The 14,361-nt window shown below is 54.0% G+C and overlaps 1 pseudogene; it reads left to right on the top strand.

Annotated features, from left to right (window-relative positions):
• The first annotated feature begins 5,499 nt into the window (after nt 1–5,499).
• On the top strand, nt 5,500–12,804 carry LOC102369616 (annotated as a pseudogene).
• The last annotated feature ends 1,557 nt before the right edge of the window (nt 12,805–14,361 follow it).

Raw genomic sequence — 14,361 nt, 5'->3', positions numbered from 1 at the left:
GGGTCCCCCAAGCGGCCCTGCATGGGTGGGCAGTGGGGCTGGGGCACTGGGGGGACTTGGTCAACAGTTACCTGGGCCGGAGGGGAGCAGAAGTTTCCCAGTCTCCTGCAGTCTTCAGCTTCTTGATTGTGTCGCCCCCCAGTGGTGCACTGCGCCTTCCGGCTGCTGCCTCGGGCCCCTTTCCCAGCCACGTGGGGAAGCCTGCATGAGCCCAGGCTTTAGCACAGGAGGCCATGGGATGGGCTACATCGTGACTCCAAGTTTAATGGGTGATGCACCCCGTGACCTCCTCTGGAGCCATTCCCTTGGGCTTGCCAGGATCCGGACAGGAATTCATGCCTCGCTCAGTGTTAATGGCTCCTTTCTACCAAGGGTTCTGCTGTGATTGAGTAGATGCTGTTAAGCAATAGTATCATGCAGGCCTGTTGCATCTTCCATGGGGAAGGACCTCAAAGTATGTTGCAAGCTCAGAGGGTGGCAGTCATGGGGCCCTGGCCTGCACAGCAGCCTCATTGGGATGGAGCACAGCCACACAGTGGTGGGAGGCGAGAAGCAAGGCAGAGCTCTGAACGCTTACATTGTGGAGAGGCTGATTAGAGTAGCAGACTGAAGTTGTCTTGCCCAGCACATGCCCAGAAGGTGCTGTGGGGCTGGCCATGCTGAACCAGCCTGGAGCACAAGAAATGCGTGATTTTTCAGGGCCCCTTGCAAGCTCACAGCTCACCAGCTGCCTCTTTCTCTTCCCTCCACTTTGGAATTGGGCCTGAGGTGACCATCAAAGTCACTTCTCCCTCTGACCTGGGGAAGTAGCCTGGTGGCAAGAGGTGGGGACTTGCCCCAGATGTCAGACACCCCTCAGTGTCTAAACCTCAAATGGGACCAAGAGTAAGTGACAGAAGAGCCTAGCAGAACTGAGGGCCCAGAACTAGGAAAGGAGCTTAGTGCTGAGCTTTGGCTCCAGGTTTGGCTGACAGCTAGCATGTGTTCCCTGGTTACTGCCTTGTTCTCCAGGAGGCTCCCCTCTCAGCCCCTCTGTTCCCTCTGCAAGATGAGAGAGGAACCAGCTTGCTGATGTGAGTGTTTGCCATGAACAGAATGGGGCCTCTTGAACAGTGCCCGTGCCTTGGCCTGAATTGCTTGGCGTAGGCACTGGTCTCTGCTCAGGTACCGCCTTCAGGAATGAGAGACCTCAGCCTTGTAGCCTCCCCAGGGATCTGTGCAGCAAATGCAGATTTGTACTTTAGTCAGCAAGTGCATCTCTCAAAAGCACTCACTTGGCGGTAGGAAGTGGTAGATGGGAGGGGGTACTGACAGGACTTCCCAGAATCCACGCTCCATGCTACCTCTCCCAGCTGGGTGCCTTGAATTGGGAGCATAGCAGATCTCACAGGCAGAACAGGCACAGCCTGAATCAACCTGTAACTGGGAGACTACTGCGGACCCTGCAAGGTGGGCTGCGAGAGCAACCTGAGCCAGTAGGTGGTGGTCTGAGCCAGCCGCAGGGCACCACAGAGCTCTGCCATCTTGCAGAGATGGGGTTCTCATAATTTGTGGGCACATCTCACAAGAACAGCCATAATCCCCCTGTTGTCCTGATGATGTTCCTGCTGTAGGGGTTCAAGGAGCGCGCCCACCTAAGGAGCCCTGCTTTGCTGTTCCAGCTGGAAGATTGTGTTCTTCCTTTCCATCCAAAACTATTGTCCTGCATGTTGTGAAATGGCTGCTGGGTTTCACCCAGAGATGGGTGCATCCAGAAGGGGAGTGAGTGACTCTGTGCCCACAAGGGATGTTCTGGACACTGCCTGTGCACGTGTGATGTCTGATGGGACTTAAAGTGAGACCATCCCAGCAACTGCAGCGGGACCTTCTTCAAGAGGTTCTGCTCCCCCATCTGCTAGCAGGGAGCTGGCTAGTGCCAGCTGGGCATGGGAGAGACATCAGCACTGTTGATTTGGCAACGGGAGCTTTTCTTTGTGTTACCACCTAGTCTGTGTTTGCTTGTAGACCACTAGCACTTCTGGCTGACAGCTTCCTTAACTAGCATTGCTAACATTTGCCTCCTTGCTGCACCTGACTCAGGGGACCCAAGAAAGGATGCTTTTCCCAGGGTGTTTTCCAAAGTGGTGGCTTTGTGAGCCACTAGATGGTGCTGTGCAACTGTTCTTCACGAGTCCTAGCTCAGCTCAGTGGTTGCAGCTGCCTCATCTCAAACTGCAAGTTGGGAGGTTGCCGGGAGGGGGGGCTGCTGCCTGCCCCTTACATACAGGCTAAGCCACCCTTCATAGGAAAGCTTTATGCCCCTTGTTCCTTTACTAGGGCTGGCTGCTTTATAGCAATAAAGGAAGTGATCCTTGTAGCTACCTAGATATTATAGGAAATCATGGTTAAAAAAAAAACATTGTTAAGGTTGTAAATTTTGGATGCCTCACGCACCATACCTCCTGATGTCAGGTACATACGTGACGGCTTAGCCTTTCTGTAAATTAGACCCTCGGGTGGCAAAACACCTAGAAAGCAAAGAACATAAAATTAGCAGCCACCTTTTGCAAAGCTTGGGTTCAGTGACTTGCCCAGCTCCACACAGGAAGTCTGTGGCAGAGACAGAGAGAGAAGCCAGTCCTCCCAGGCTGCTTTCACCATAAGACTGTTTTTTTTCTTCCCACTGTCGTCCATCTCATTCATTCACTCCCTAGTTTCTGCACCAGACAGGACAGGGGCCCTACAAGCAAAAGCCTCCTGTGCCACACCCAGCCTGGATTCATCCCCTAGCACGGCGGTCATGTGCACTGAATGAGGCATAGGAAGAAAGTGTGCATGCTTATCTAAGTAAAGACTATCACACCACGTTACCATGGACAACTGTGGGTCTGGCAGTCACTCCGTTGCTTGCCTAGATAATGTTGTTTTGACACAATGGGTGGAAGTGCCCACACACAACACCCATGTGGCATCAGAAAGGTTACGTGCTGCCCTGGCATGGATTTAAAAAGAAAATCAGGGCTAAACTACTACCCTGACTTTCTCAAGAAACAGTAGTGAAAACAAGCTGTTGTATTCTAGCTGTTCAAGCTACACAGTCTGCAAACACTCTGCATGTGGGTGTCTATTGATATGCTTCCTGTTGCCATAGTACCTGAGAGCCCATTCCCAGTTTTGTGTAACTCATGTAGTGTTCCCTAGGTGCACAGGTTTGTACATGCATGTGTCAGGGTCTCACCCTAAAAAAGCATACCAGAGCTGCCTCTGCCCCATGCCCCAGGCCAGATCCAGCCTGTAAAATAGCCCCCGGCCCAGGGTATGGGGGTGAGTTTGACGCCTTTGCTCCAAGGGATTTCACCTCGTGAAGTGAGAAGGAGTTAGGCACTCCAGTACCTCGGAGGATCTGGGCCTTGGGTACTGCAGCGGCTGGGGGGGTGCCCTGTGAGGACCGAGCAGACCACGGCTTTTGAGACTTGCCTCAGTGGTTGTCTACGCACTTTGCTCTGGGCCAGCCTGCCCTGCTTTTTTGCTGTGAGGCTCCACAGACAGAATTTCTTGGCCTTGCCTCGTCTTTTGAAGGTTCTGGTCAAAAGAGTGGTATCACAGCCAGCCTCTTTCACCGCAAGGGATTAGGAATAAGGAAAAACTTGTCCCATTCACTTCCATGGGGTGGAGGGGGGTTGGAAACAGTCATATGGTTGAGTAAGTTTTTGATGATTGCTTGCAGTGAGCTCCTCTGAGGCCAAGCCCTTTGGGAGGCAGGGAGAGAAGCCTGGGAGTGACCAGGGCCTGGAGTTACCCTAGAATAATTTATTCCTGGGCAGGTTACTTCCCCACCCACCTTCCCATCTCTGCAAGGGGCTTCCTGGTCAGCCTCTTGTTGCCTGTCTCACCAGAGCCACTCTGCTTGTGTTTTAGAAATAACCAATGGTTTAAAAAACCCAGATCAGAGAACTCTGCCTCCTTCCCCACTTCCTCCTCCTCTCTCACCTCCCAGCCACACCCCAGCTGCCCCCACCCCAGTCAGGCCTAGCCAGAGGGCACAACAGAAGTGTAAAGGGCCAAAACCTCCCAGGCACTGTACACACCATCTCTTGCCTGAGCGAGGGCTCTCAAGTGGGAGACTGCCCGGGGGCAAAGGGTCCAGGCTTGTACTGATCTCCATCAGGAACAGCGAGATGAAAGGGGCCTTGGAGAGATGCTGGGAGTGGCTACATCTTGCCCACCTGCCCTGACTCTCCAGAGGGGCTTTCCCAGCTTTGAAAAAGTAGCAGAGGACCAACTACGAAAGCCTCAGACCCTGTCCAAACTAAAGGTGAGAAAGTCACTTTGTGTCTGGCCTAAAACACATGACTGTGAGTCTGGGCCCCAGTGCTCAGGAGTGATGGAAGCCGGAGCTGTGTCGGGACAGGATCGGGGAGGTAGCAGGAGCTTGGCTATCCGGCTATGAGTCTACATCCCCCATGGCGCTGACATGGCCCTGGCTAGGTGTGCCAGGTGCCCTGGCAGGACATCAGAGCCCATATGCCTGCCTCAGACACAGCAAGTGCATCAGTTGGGTCTTTCTCCCACCAGCTGCCAAACATGATTCCTTTGTTGTTGCCTCATTTGTTGGCCCCTCAGGCCTGCCTCCACTGCCAGGCCGAGACCAAGCTAGAGAGAGCCCCGTGCCCCAGAGAGTTTGCAGTCTCTGCAGCTCTCCATGGACCAGTAGGTCACCTGAGACGAGGCTGAGATTGGGGTGGGGCGTATGATTGGTGGGATAAAGGTAAAGTTTGGGCTGGAGAGCAGCAGTTGTGGCCATCGTGAAATGGCAGCTGGCTGGGGAATGGGAGTCATGTTCCCCAGGGCTAGGAGCACTGCCTGGGTCATCTCTTGTGGTGGGCCCTGCTCCCTAGGGGGTGGGCACTGCCATGTGCCAGGGACCAGCATTCATGGAGCAGGGGAGAACAGAGCTCCTTGTTCCCCGCAGCTGCTCTTACAGTTGGGTGGTTTCCTTCCTTGTTCTGGACTGTGGAGGCAAATTACAGCCCCTTCAAGTGGAGTCCTTTCAGCTGCAAGGGCTGCACAAGAGAGACACTCATTCCAGGTCCGTAGGGCTCGGCTTTAATTGCCCATACGATGCTAATCTGCTGGAGGGGCTCAAGCGCTCCTTTATCTGAACCTCCCCCACCCCTCCCCTTCCCCTCTGCTGCTGTGATTCCCCTGGTGGAAATCTCCAACTCCTCTCAGCCCCTTCATGCAGTTTGCTTTGAGCCAGCCTGTAAGAGGAGTTCCCAGCCCCTCACAGCCCCTCTGCAGAGAAGCTGAGACAGAGGGACCCTGTTGTGAGTCCTGGCCCCCACCTGCAGGTTGTGTGTGGCTGGAGGCAGTAGCAGGATGGAAGTCTCTTTCCCCTTCAGCTGGTGTCTGTGCCTTGGCTGCCTCCTTCTGCTGTGGCTGAAGCCAGGGAAACCAAGCTCAGACAGTCCAGAATGCAGCCCAAGGAAAGACCCTTTGTGCTGGGAGTCTCTAGTGGCAATGCCCCCTTCCCAGCCAGAAGCTGGCTGTGATAGGCTGGGAGGATGCAGGCTCCACTTCCTTGCTCCTGAGGAGTTGCCAGCCCTGGAAGAGGTGAGGGATGTCCCAGAGAAGCAGCAGATGGAGTTCAGGCATATCCTGAAACAAGTTGGAGAGGGTCACAGCAAGCCGAGCCCTTCCTGGGCCAGGAACCTGCTTGACCGTCTCCAAACAGTGGAAACCAGCACGGTGGCCGTGGCATCCGGGCTGCAGAGGCTGCAAGAAGAGAACAAGCTCAACCTGAGTCATGTGGAGGAGAGATTTGACTCCCTGGTGGTCCTGCTGATGGGAATCCTGTCTGGCTGCAAGCTGCCCTACGATGATTCTGTCCTGAAAACATCCATCCTGGGTGAGTGCACTGGAGCTCTGCTTCTGGGTCTACCAAGTCTCATTGGGCTGGCTTTTGGCCAAGACCAACCCAAGGCTGGCTCGGATCCAAGTCCCCCTTTTCCCAAACCCATCAGGGATGGGGTGAAAGCAAGAGCGAGGTAATTGATTCTAGGTTTGGCTCCTCTCTTCTCAAAGAATTTCCACCCAGGAATGTTCCCTGCAGCTGAACAGGGTAACTATGAACCAATCCCCCATTTCAGCCCTCCCAAGCAGTTGGTCTGGTGACGAGTGGGCTTCATGGCACTCCAGGGCAGAATTCAGCTGTCAAGAGGTGCTTTAAGGAAGGAGATGTGCAAGGGCCAAGGAAGGCAAGGGAGGATGTGGCTAGGGCCAAAGGGAGCGGGAAGACTGACACCAAACCCAGGTGTGCCTGTAACATCCTGGGCCCAGTGCATTGCTCTAGCAGGATGTTTAGATTTCATATCATGCAGCTGTAGCAAACACTTCCTCAAGGGTTTTTAATGCAACTGAGTTGTGCAGGGCTCATCCAGGCACTGGACAGGCTGTGAGGTGGGCCTGGAGTGGGGCTATCTTTATCCGTCTCCCATTTCCCCTTACGGTTTTCTCTCCTCAGGGACATTCTCTGTCCAGGTTTTCTTTCCCGAGAGCACAAACATTGTGCTGAGCCTAGTCACAAAGGGTCACACATCAGCAACGAGACACTGACATCTGCCTTCATTGTGGAGATCTTGCACCGCTGGGCATTGGTCTCTTTGCACACAGGGGCACTCATGGTACAGGCAAAGACTGCTGTGGGGAACATTTCCCCTCAGACACAGCCCCTCTTGAAAAAGCTCTGTGTCAGGGATAGCTCACTGTGATCGCTCACACTCCAGAAGCCTGCACAGCCTGGCTGGGCATCTGGCCGGGTGCTGCCAGTCTGTGCTTCTAAGGACAGTCCCTTCAATCCAGACATCACACGGTACCTCCTGGACTGCAAGGGCCCTGCTCCCCAGAGACTTGCACTCTCTTTGAGAAACCTGAGCTGACCTGTCCAGCCCACATCCATCCCCAGCCAGTACTTGTTCAGTGCAGGAGGTGCAGTCAGGACCCACTCAGCATCTGCAAACCCTGTCCGACCCCAGTGGTATTGGCCAAACAGCTCCACTGTCCTGCTCTCCTTATCTCTCCTCATCTGTTACCTGGCTTTCTCCTTGATTTTTCCCTTCTTTCCCCTTCCCCTCCCCTCTTTTTTTTTCCTCTTAACATTTTCCACCCCTCTCCCCTTTGATATCCAGACACCCCATCCGTTCCTGTCCTGGAAGGAATTCCAGGCAGTCGGATGCCATCACGAAGAGAAAAGTCTGGGCTGTGTTGTCTGACACTTATAGCTACCAGGTTTTCTTGTGCGGTGAAGGGAACAGTTCTCTCTCTTGAAGCCCTGGCACAATCCCCATGCTGTTCTGCCCTTCCTCCTCTTGACCCTCCAGACAGGGCCTCCCTCAGTAGACATCCTTGCTTTTTATTAGCCTGGAGCTAAGGAGAAAGGAGAGCGCTGGAAGCAGAGGAGAGGGTGAGGGGAGAGGATGCCATGGGCAGTGATCCAGCTGCCCCTGAGGAAGCAGACCTGTACTTCAGGGAGAGCTCTGGGCAAATCCTGACAAGCTCAGAAATCCCCTAGATTAGAAGCTAGTTTGTGTCTCTTGGCAGCCAGGTCTCAGGAAATACATGGACAAACACTACCAGAGCTTGTCTGAAGGACATTCTCCAGAGGCTCAAAATGCAGCAAAGAGGCAGTTTAAGGGCCTCCAGGAAGGATTCGGAGGCTGCAATGGTTCACCAGGGAGGAAAAATTAAAAAAGCCATGGCTGAGTGACAGGCAGGGCGTGGGGGCCATAACCAGCTATTGAATTTTGAAAGGGTGAAATGTTTGGGTTGAAGAGGACTTGCTTGAGCCCCAAGGCTGTGAGTAGATAGGGTGAAATGCAAAAAGGAGAATACTGGGACAGTGACACCAGGAGGAAACCTGCTGAGCTAGGGACAGTCTCCTCAGGTTGATGCTGGAAGCTCCCTTTGCTGGAGACTTTAAAGCAAAAAAGTGTGTGGCCCTGGCTGTGAGTCACCATGAGTAATTTCTCCACCTCCCTGTGGCTTTCACAGGAATGTGTCTCCTCCCTTCAGATGCTGATTTGGAGTCGGGCTCTGTGCGCTTGACGCAGACACTTCCTTGCTCATTGTTTAAATGCCATTAATCCCTCACATGGCTTTGCCCCCATGCAGTGCCTGCTGCTGTGATGCACAACTAAGATGCACAAGGAGATATGGTGAAGTGCTGAAAGACCCTAGGTTGCTCACAGGACCAACTCCCTCCCAGAGAGGCAGAAGCAGCCCCCTTCAGACTGCGGGAGAGCCCTAGGCACCAGATCACCACTGCCGGCTGTGCCTTTTCATGAAAGACAAGGCCTTGCTTTTTCCCTTGCTTTGCTCTTTATCTGTGGCCAGTCCTTGGGCACAGTGCTAGTCGCCTGCTTTTGGTCTTGGAAAGGAGGACTCTCACAAGGCATGTATCCCACTTCATGTTCTCAAAAGGGTTTCCCACTCTCTGGCTTTGCCCGAGCCAGGAGAGCATCTTCTTTGGACAGGAGGTCTCATAGCAAAAGATGCTGAACTGGGAGGCTGAGGGACTGTATCAGGTTGAAAGGAGCTGAATGGTATATGGATCAGGGGAGAAACTTGAGAGATTTTTTTCAGTTCTAGCTCCTAGGCCTAAATAGGCTGGTAATGGAGTGGGGAACTCACTTGTGTGGTGTTTAATGGCTAAAGCCAAAAGTCCTCTCTTCAGGAGAGCTAAGTACGATAAGGAGGAAGGGGCAGACTTCAAACCCAGGCCTCTGTGTTCAGCAGGAAGGAGCGTGCAACACACTTGTAGCCAGATTTTGAATGGATCTCCTGAGCCACCCAGTTCCCTTGGAGAACAATGCATCATCTGGCCTTAACTACCCCTGCATCCTGTCTGCACACCTCAGAGCCAGGTCTGAAAGCCTGACTGCTCCATTCAAGTGCCTGCCAGGGAGATGGATGCTCTTAAAGCTGGCCCTGGAGGGTTTCAGCCTAGAAAAGTCCATATCCCCAGCCCCTTCATCATGCTTGGCCACAGCTGGCAGGCTCCAGGCTGGCATAGGTCAGAGACCGACTCTATTCTGCCCTGCAAGAGTCCAGTTACCTAAGGACTGAACTCTGAAGCAAATGGTTATGAATTTTTTAACAGGGAAACAGTGATAGCTGCCTGCTGGAATGATTCAGCAGAGGTAAATGCAGCCCCCTGTGCTAGCAGATGTGGGGAAAAATGGTGTCACAAGCCATGTGTGTCTCAAAAGGTGACAACAGGGCCCTCCTGGCCCACACTGCCCTCAAACTCATGCCCTCAGTTGCAGCCTTTTGTCCTGTCCTGCTGACTGCTGAGGGATTTCTCCCATGCTCGATGGCATCTTTGTTTCAGAAAGCAGATGCCTCAAGACACTGGAGACAAAGGAAGAGGCGCATTTGGTGCTGAAGGGGATGGGGCAGGTGGGAGCACAAGGTAAGGAATTGTATACAGCAAACTCCACTGGGAGCTTGCTGGCCTAAACTCTGCACCTTGCATTGATTTTACGACGCCCTCTGCCCTGACTGTGGTGGAGCACTGCTATTCACTGCTAATGATCAGCTGCCTTGTTCCACACCAGAGGTGTGATGAGGGAAACCATTCTGAAGTCCATGGCCTCTTGCGATAAAGTGTATCATATTAATTAGCATTATAAAAAATGTTCTCCCCACTTCAAACAAGAGACAGACAGGCAGGGACGTGGCCATGTGAGACTGTTTCAGCACCCCGTGGCTGAATGGGAAGGCTCAACATGACATGGAGATATTAGTCTGGGCACAGAAGCCAACCCCCTTCCTCTGCACACCCAGTCCAGCCAGGGTGGGGGTGAATGTGTAGTGGTCCCAGGCTATAAATTCAGTCTGTACGTTAAAGGAGCTTTGGGAAACCCCTCCCCCCAACCCCATTTCTCCACAGTACAACAGCAGTGCGGTCCCACTGTCTGATTCTGTGAAGGAGCAGGCAGAGGCTGCAACAGCGGGGTGCACTGTGCCTCTGAATCGAGGGGCATCAGCAAGGCCGTGGGAGGTCTGAGGCCTAGGACACCTCAGATCTGCTGGGGTGAGGAAGGGGCAGAACAGCATTTGCAGTCCGAGGGCTTGTGGGGTGAGGAGAGCGGGTGGGAGAGACAGTAGTGATGCTTTGCAGTGAAGTGGATGAATGCAAATGCTGCTTCCTTTGCAGATTTAGGAAAAGAGCACAAAGCTGAGAAGACACCAGCCTCCCTGGGTAAATACAGAGTAATCCACTTCCTTCACTCTTCTTGTGCTGTGTGGTGAGGCAGCCCCATCCTCTTGCCTTTTGAGCCCTGCTCTGCCCAGCCTCTGGGCCTCACAGGCCTGTCAGGTCTGAGAGAGGTTTTTAAAAAAAATAAATACATGATGTATCCCAGGACAAATTAGCCAAAACTAATTCCAAATCCAAGAGTCCAGAACCATAAGTGGCCCTACTGCTGGCAAACATCCTCTGCCCCCATCTGGAGCTTCAGATGTTCCCAAAACCTTTGGCGAGCATCCTACTTGCAGGCCCAAGCCTGGAGGCTTGGGGTTTGGATGCTCTTGAGTTTCATTTGCCCTTAGCCATAAGGCCGTAGGAGCAAGCTGGGGTGGAGACTCCTATTTCCATAAAGTGGGCTTAAAGCCGCTACATCTCAGTGGGTAGTGAACCATGCCAGAAAAGCAGTTCTCCCTGGGTGCACTTTAGGAAAACTGCCTTCATGGACACAAATACATGGTATTTTCCCTGCCAGGTTAAGAACAAGGACTATGCGTGATCTTAGCCTACAGAAGGCCGAGAGAGCTTAAATTCAGAAACTAGCAGCAATGACTTCGGTGTGAATAAGGCAGGAGTCAGACCTAGTGACCAGAGCATAGAGCTGCCACCAGGCTCTCCTGGGTTTCTGCTTCAGCTCTGACCTTGTTTCCATTTCCATGCTCTGCACCTCACCATCCCACTTCCCCAACATGGGCAAAAAGATGCCCTCCTGCCTCTTGGTGGGGCTGAGAGGGCAAGCAAAACTCTCAGGGCCTGATCAGCCCCCTTTGAAGAGCCCTCAGGGGAGGAAATCTTCCTCAGGGTGCTCCTGTAGGGCTGCTGGCATGGGCATCTGCTCCAAGCCCTGCAGCACAGGCAGGACAGTGCCCCATGCCAGTTCTGGGGCCCCAGTGCCCACATCTGCTCCCATTGAACCATGCTCTAGGCCTCTGCCTGCTGTGGCTATTCAAGTGCAGAAAGGCCCTTTAGGAAACCTAATGCAGCCAGTACCTGCTGGCTTGTGGGTGATTGCTCTTTGTGTCGGCTGGTCCTAGTGGAAGCCTCCAAGAAACCGGACCAGAGCTTCCCTCGGGACTGTGCTGAGATCTACAAGCAGGGCATCCATGAGAACGGTATCTACACCATCCAGCCCATCCTGCTCCGGCAGCCTTTTGAGGTATGGGGGTGGTCCTCATGGCATTCTTGCATCAGTGGGTGCAGGCAGCGGCGAAGCAGTTACAGTGCCTTGCTGGCATCCAGAGGAGTGATTGGGAGCCTTGGTTCATGCTTGCACCAAAGACTGTGCCCTCCCTGACTTGGCTGAACCTGGTCACTTGGGCACAGGAGCCATGGGTAAGATGCTGGCCGTATCCCCCCCTCATGTGGGTAAGTCACAGGAGTTGGTAAGTCTCAGCCATGCTAGGGCACTGGGCTTGGGCAGATGTTTGACTTTTTTCTGTCAACACACCTAGGTCAAGCAAAGTGCCCCTACAGCTCCAGGCCACGGGGCCCAGCACGCACCTCCAGAGTGGGACGGCTGTGCTCACAGCCCTCCCTGCTTCACTGGGTTGCTCGCTCCAGCTGCAGCCCTAAAGCATGTCACTTCAGCTCTGTCTCAATGGCATTTTCTGACTGTCTGTGTGAAGCTGGGTCGCAGCAACGGGGGCTGTGCTGTGGTACCTTGCAGCTCTGCTGTTGCAAAGCTACGCTCCCTGGGCTGGGAACATGGAGGCTGCCCTAGGCACGAGGTTCCTACGGGAGGGCACTGGCTGGGTGTGTGGATCACGGTCTGTGGAGGGAGTGAAAGCTCTCACAGAGCACTACTCACAGAAGACAGCTGCCTCCAGCCCTCTGTAGCCCAAAATGGGCAGAGCCCGTGTCCCTGAGGCCAAGGGAAGGATGTCAGGTTCCCGACACTCCTGAACCTGCCTCTCCACTCCCTGCAGGCATACTGTGACATGGTGACGGATGGGGGCGGCTGGACCATGTTCCAGCGTCGGCAGGACGGCTCCCTAGATTTTAGTCACACCTGGCAGGAGTACCGCCTGGGCTTCGGCAGCCTGCAGGGCGAGCACTGGCTGGGCAATGAGCAGCTGCATGGCCTGACGTGCCTGGGCCAGCACACCCTGCGCATGGAGCTGGAGGACTGGTATGGTGATCAGCGTCACGCCATCTACCTCAAGTTCAAGATAGCCAGTGAGGCCAACAAATATCGCCTGACAGCCCGGGAGTACCAGGGCAATGCTGGCAATGCCCTGAGCTACAGCCACCACTACAACCATGACCACAAGTGCTTCACCACCTGGGACAGTGACAACGACAACTACCACATGGGCAATTGCGGTGCCTACTACGGGGCCGGCTGGTGGTTCGACTCCTGCTTGGCGGCGAACCTGAATGGCAAGTACCACCGGGGCCAGTACAGTGGGGTGACCAGTGGCATCTATTGGGGCACGTGGTACATCCTGACTGACAAGAAGACTAATCAGAGGTACTCATTCAACAAGGCAGAGATGAAAACCAGGCCAGGTGGCTTCTAGATGGATCCCATGGTGGGAGCGTGGCCGGGACTGGGGCCCTGATGCATAGACATCAGTCTGGCCACAGGGATGCACTTACCCATGCATGGGCTTGCTGGACACTGCTCTCATGGGAAAGTGTGGGAATGCCTTCACTCAAGTCCTTTCCACCCATGGCTTGGAGAATGCAGTGCTGGGACTGAACCCCAGAGCAAGGGCAGAAAAGGCTTCTCTACCTGGGACAGATAAGGATACAGGATAAACCACCCTTCCCAGGGCTGGCTTCCCATCCTCTTGTCCCAATCAGCATTCCCCTCCTCTTCCCCAGCATTCCCCTCTGGCAGCAGCTGGCCCTTTAAATTGGGCAGGGATGCACAGCGGTAGCCCTAAGGGGACCATTTGGTAATGGGCTGCTGCTAGCTGCATGGCATTGTCTCCTTCCCTGGCTGATGTGGTCCAAGCTCCTGGTACGTTTCCTTACCTCTTCTTCCCTTTGCTGGCCTGTTTTCACAAGTGTCTTGGGTGGGAGACAGGAGTCTGAGCTGTGCAGTGCTGGGGTGCTGGCTTGGCAGGAGAGTTTTGTAGCCATGGACTGCTTGGCTCCAAAGAGGAGCAGGCTGGGCCTTAGCTGAAGGGACAACGAGCCTTGAGTATTGCTTGGCTTCTTGCTTGCCTTGGTGAGTCTTGAATTTGGGGAGTCCAGCTATCCCTACCTGGTGCCTGGATAAAACACCTAGAGAGCTGCTACATTTGGGGATGAGGCCCCATGTGCGTCAATAGTCTATTTTGTACGTGAATTAAAACTTAGTTTATTAATAGCAGCATTTGCCTGTGCACTGAGTCAGCCTGATTCCTGCAGAGGCAGGATGGGGAAAGGGCAGCAGTGCCTTGGGGCTTCCTGTCTGCTTTGAGGGGATGTTAGGAGCCCAGACACTTATTCGAGCCAAGGTCTCTTTGTCTAATTGTCCAAAAATTCCTTCTCCCTCTTACTGTGCTGTCCTCCACCCCAGAGGTAGCTGTGCTTTTGAGTGGGGAAAGCACAGTGTTGTGACTGGCTGACTTTACACCAGGAGGGGAAACTGGAGGACAAAAGTGATTCTGGATCTGGGGAACACCAGGAAGACAAGGCTCTTGCTGCAGCAGCTGCTTTGATTTCTATCCTGTGGAAGTGGGACAGCTCTCCCCAGGCTGGCAGCTCCCTCCCCATCCTCTACCCTGTAATCAGGCTGATAGGTTGCTTTTGCAGGTCTCCTGGGCTGTCTGCATCCCCTCTGCTATTTATAGCTGCTTCCTTGCAGCCAAGACCTCCATTAATGAGCAGGATCTGAGGGCTTCCTAGCAGCCCCAGGCACTAAGCAGAGGCACTGATTAAACAGCAGCCCTTCAGCTGGGGAGGGAGAGGCACAGAAGATGCTTGTCCCTGCTGCAAGGCTTTGATTTTTCAGACTCTGAGGGCTCTGCTGTGCTGAGCAGGACCCCAGACGGCTAAGGAGGCAAGTCAAGGGCAAAGCTGGGGGTGGGGGCGACCTCTCCACCCTGGGGTACAGATGGGGCATGTCTCTGGGGAATGGCATTGCT

The sequence above is a fragment of the Alligator sinensis genome, unplaced genomic scaffold (genome assembly GCF_000455745.1).
Source record: "Alligator sinensis unplaced genomic scaffold, ASM45574v1 scaffold839_1, whole genome shotgun sequence".
NCBI classification, from domain to species: Eukaryota; Metazoa; Chordata; order Crocodylia; family Alligatoridae; genus Alligator; species Alligator sinensis.
The sequence above is the reverse complement of the archived record's forward strand: the minus strand, read 5'-3'. Positions and strand labels throughout refer to the sequence as shown.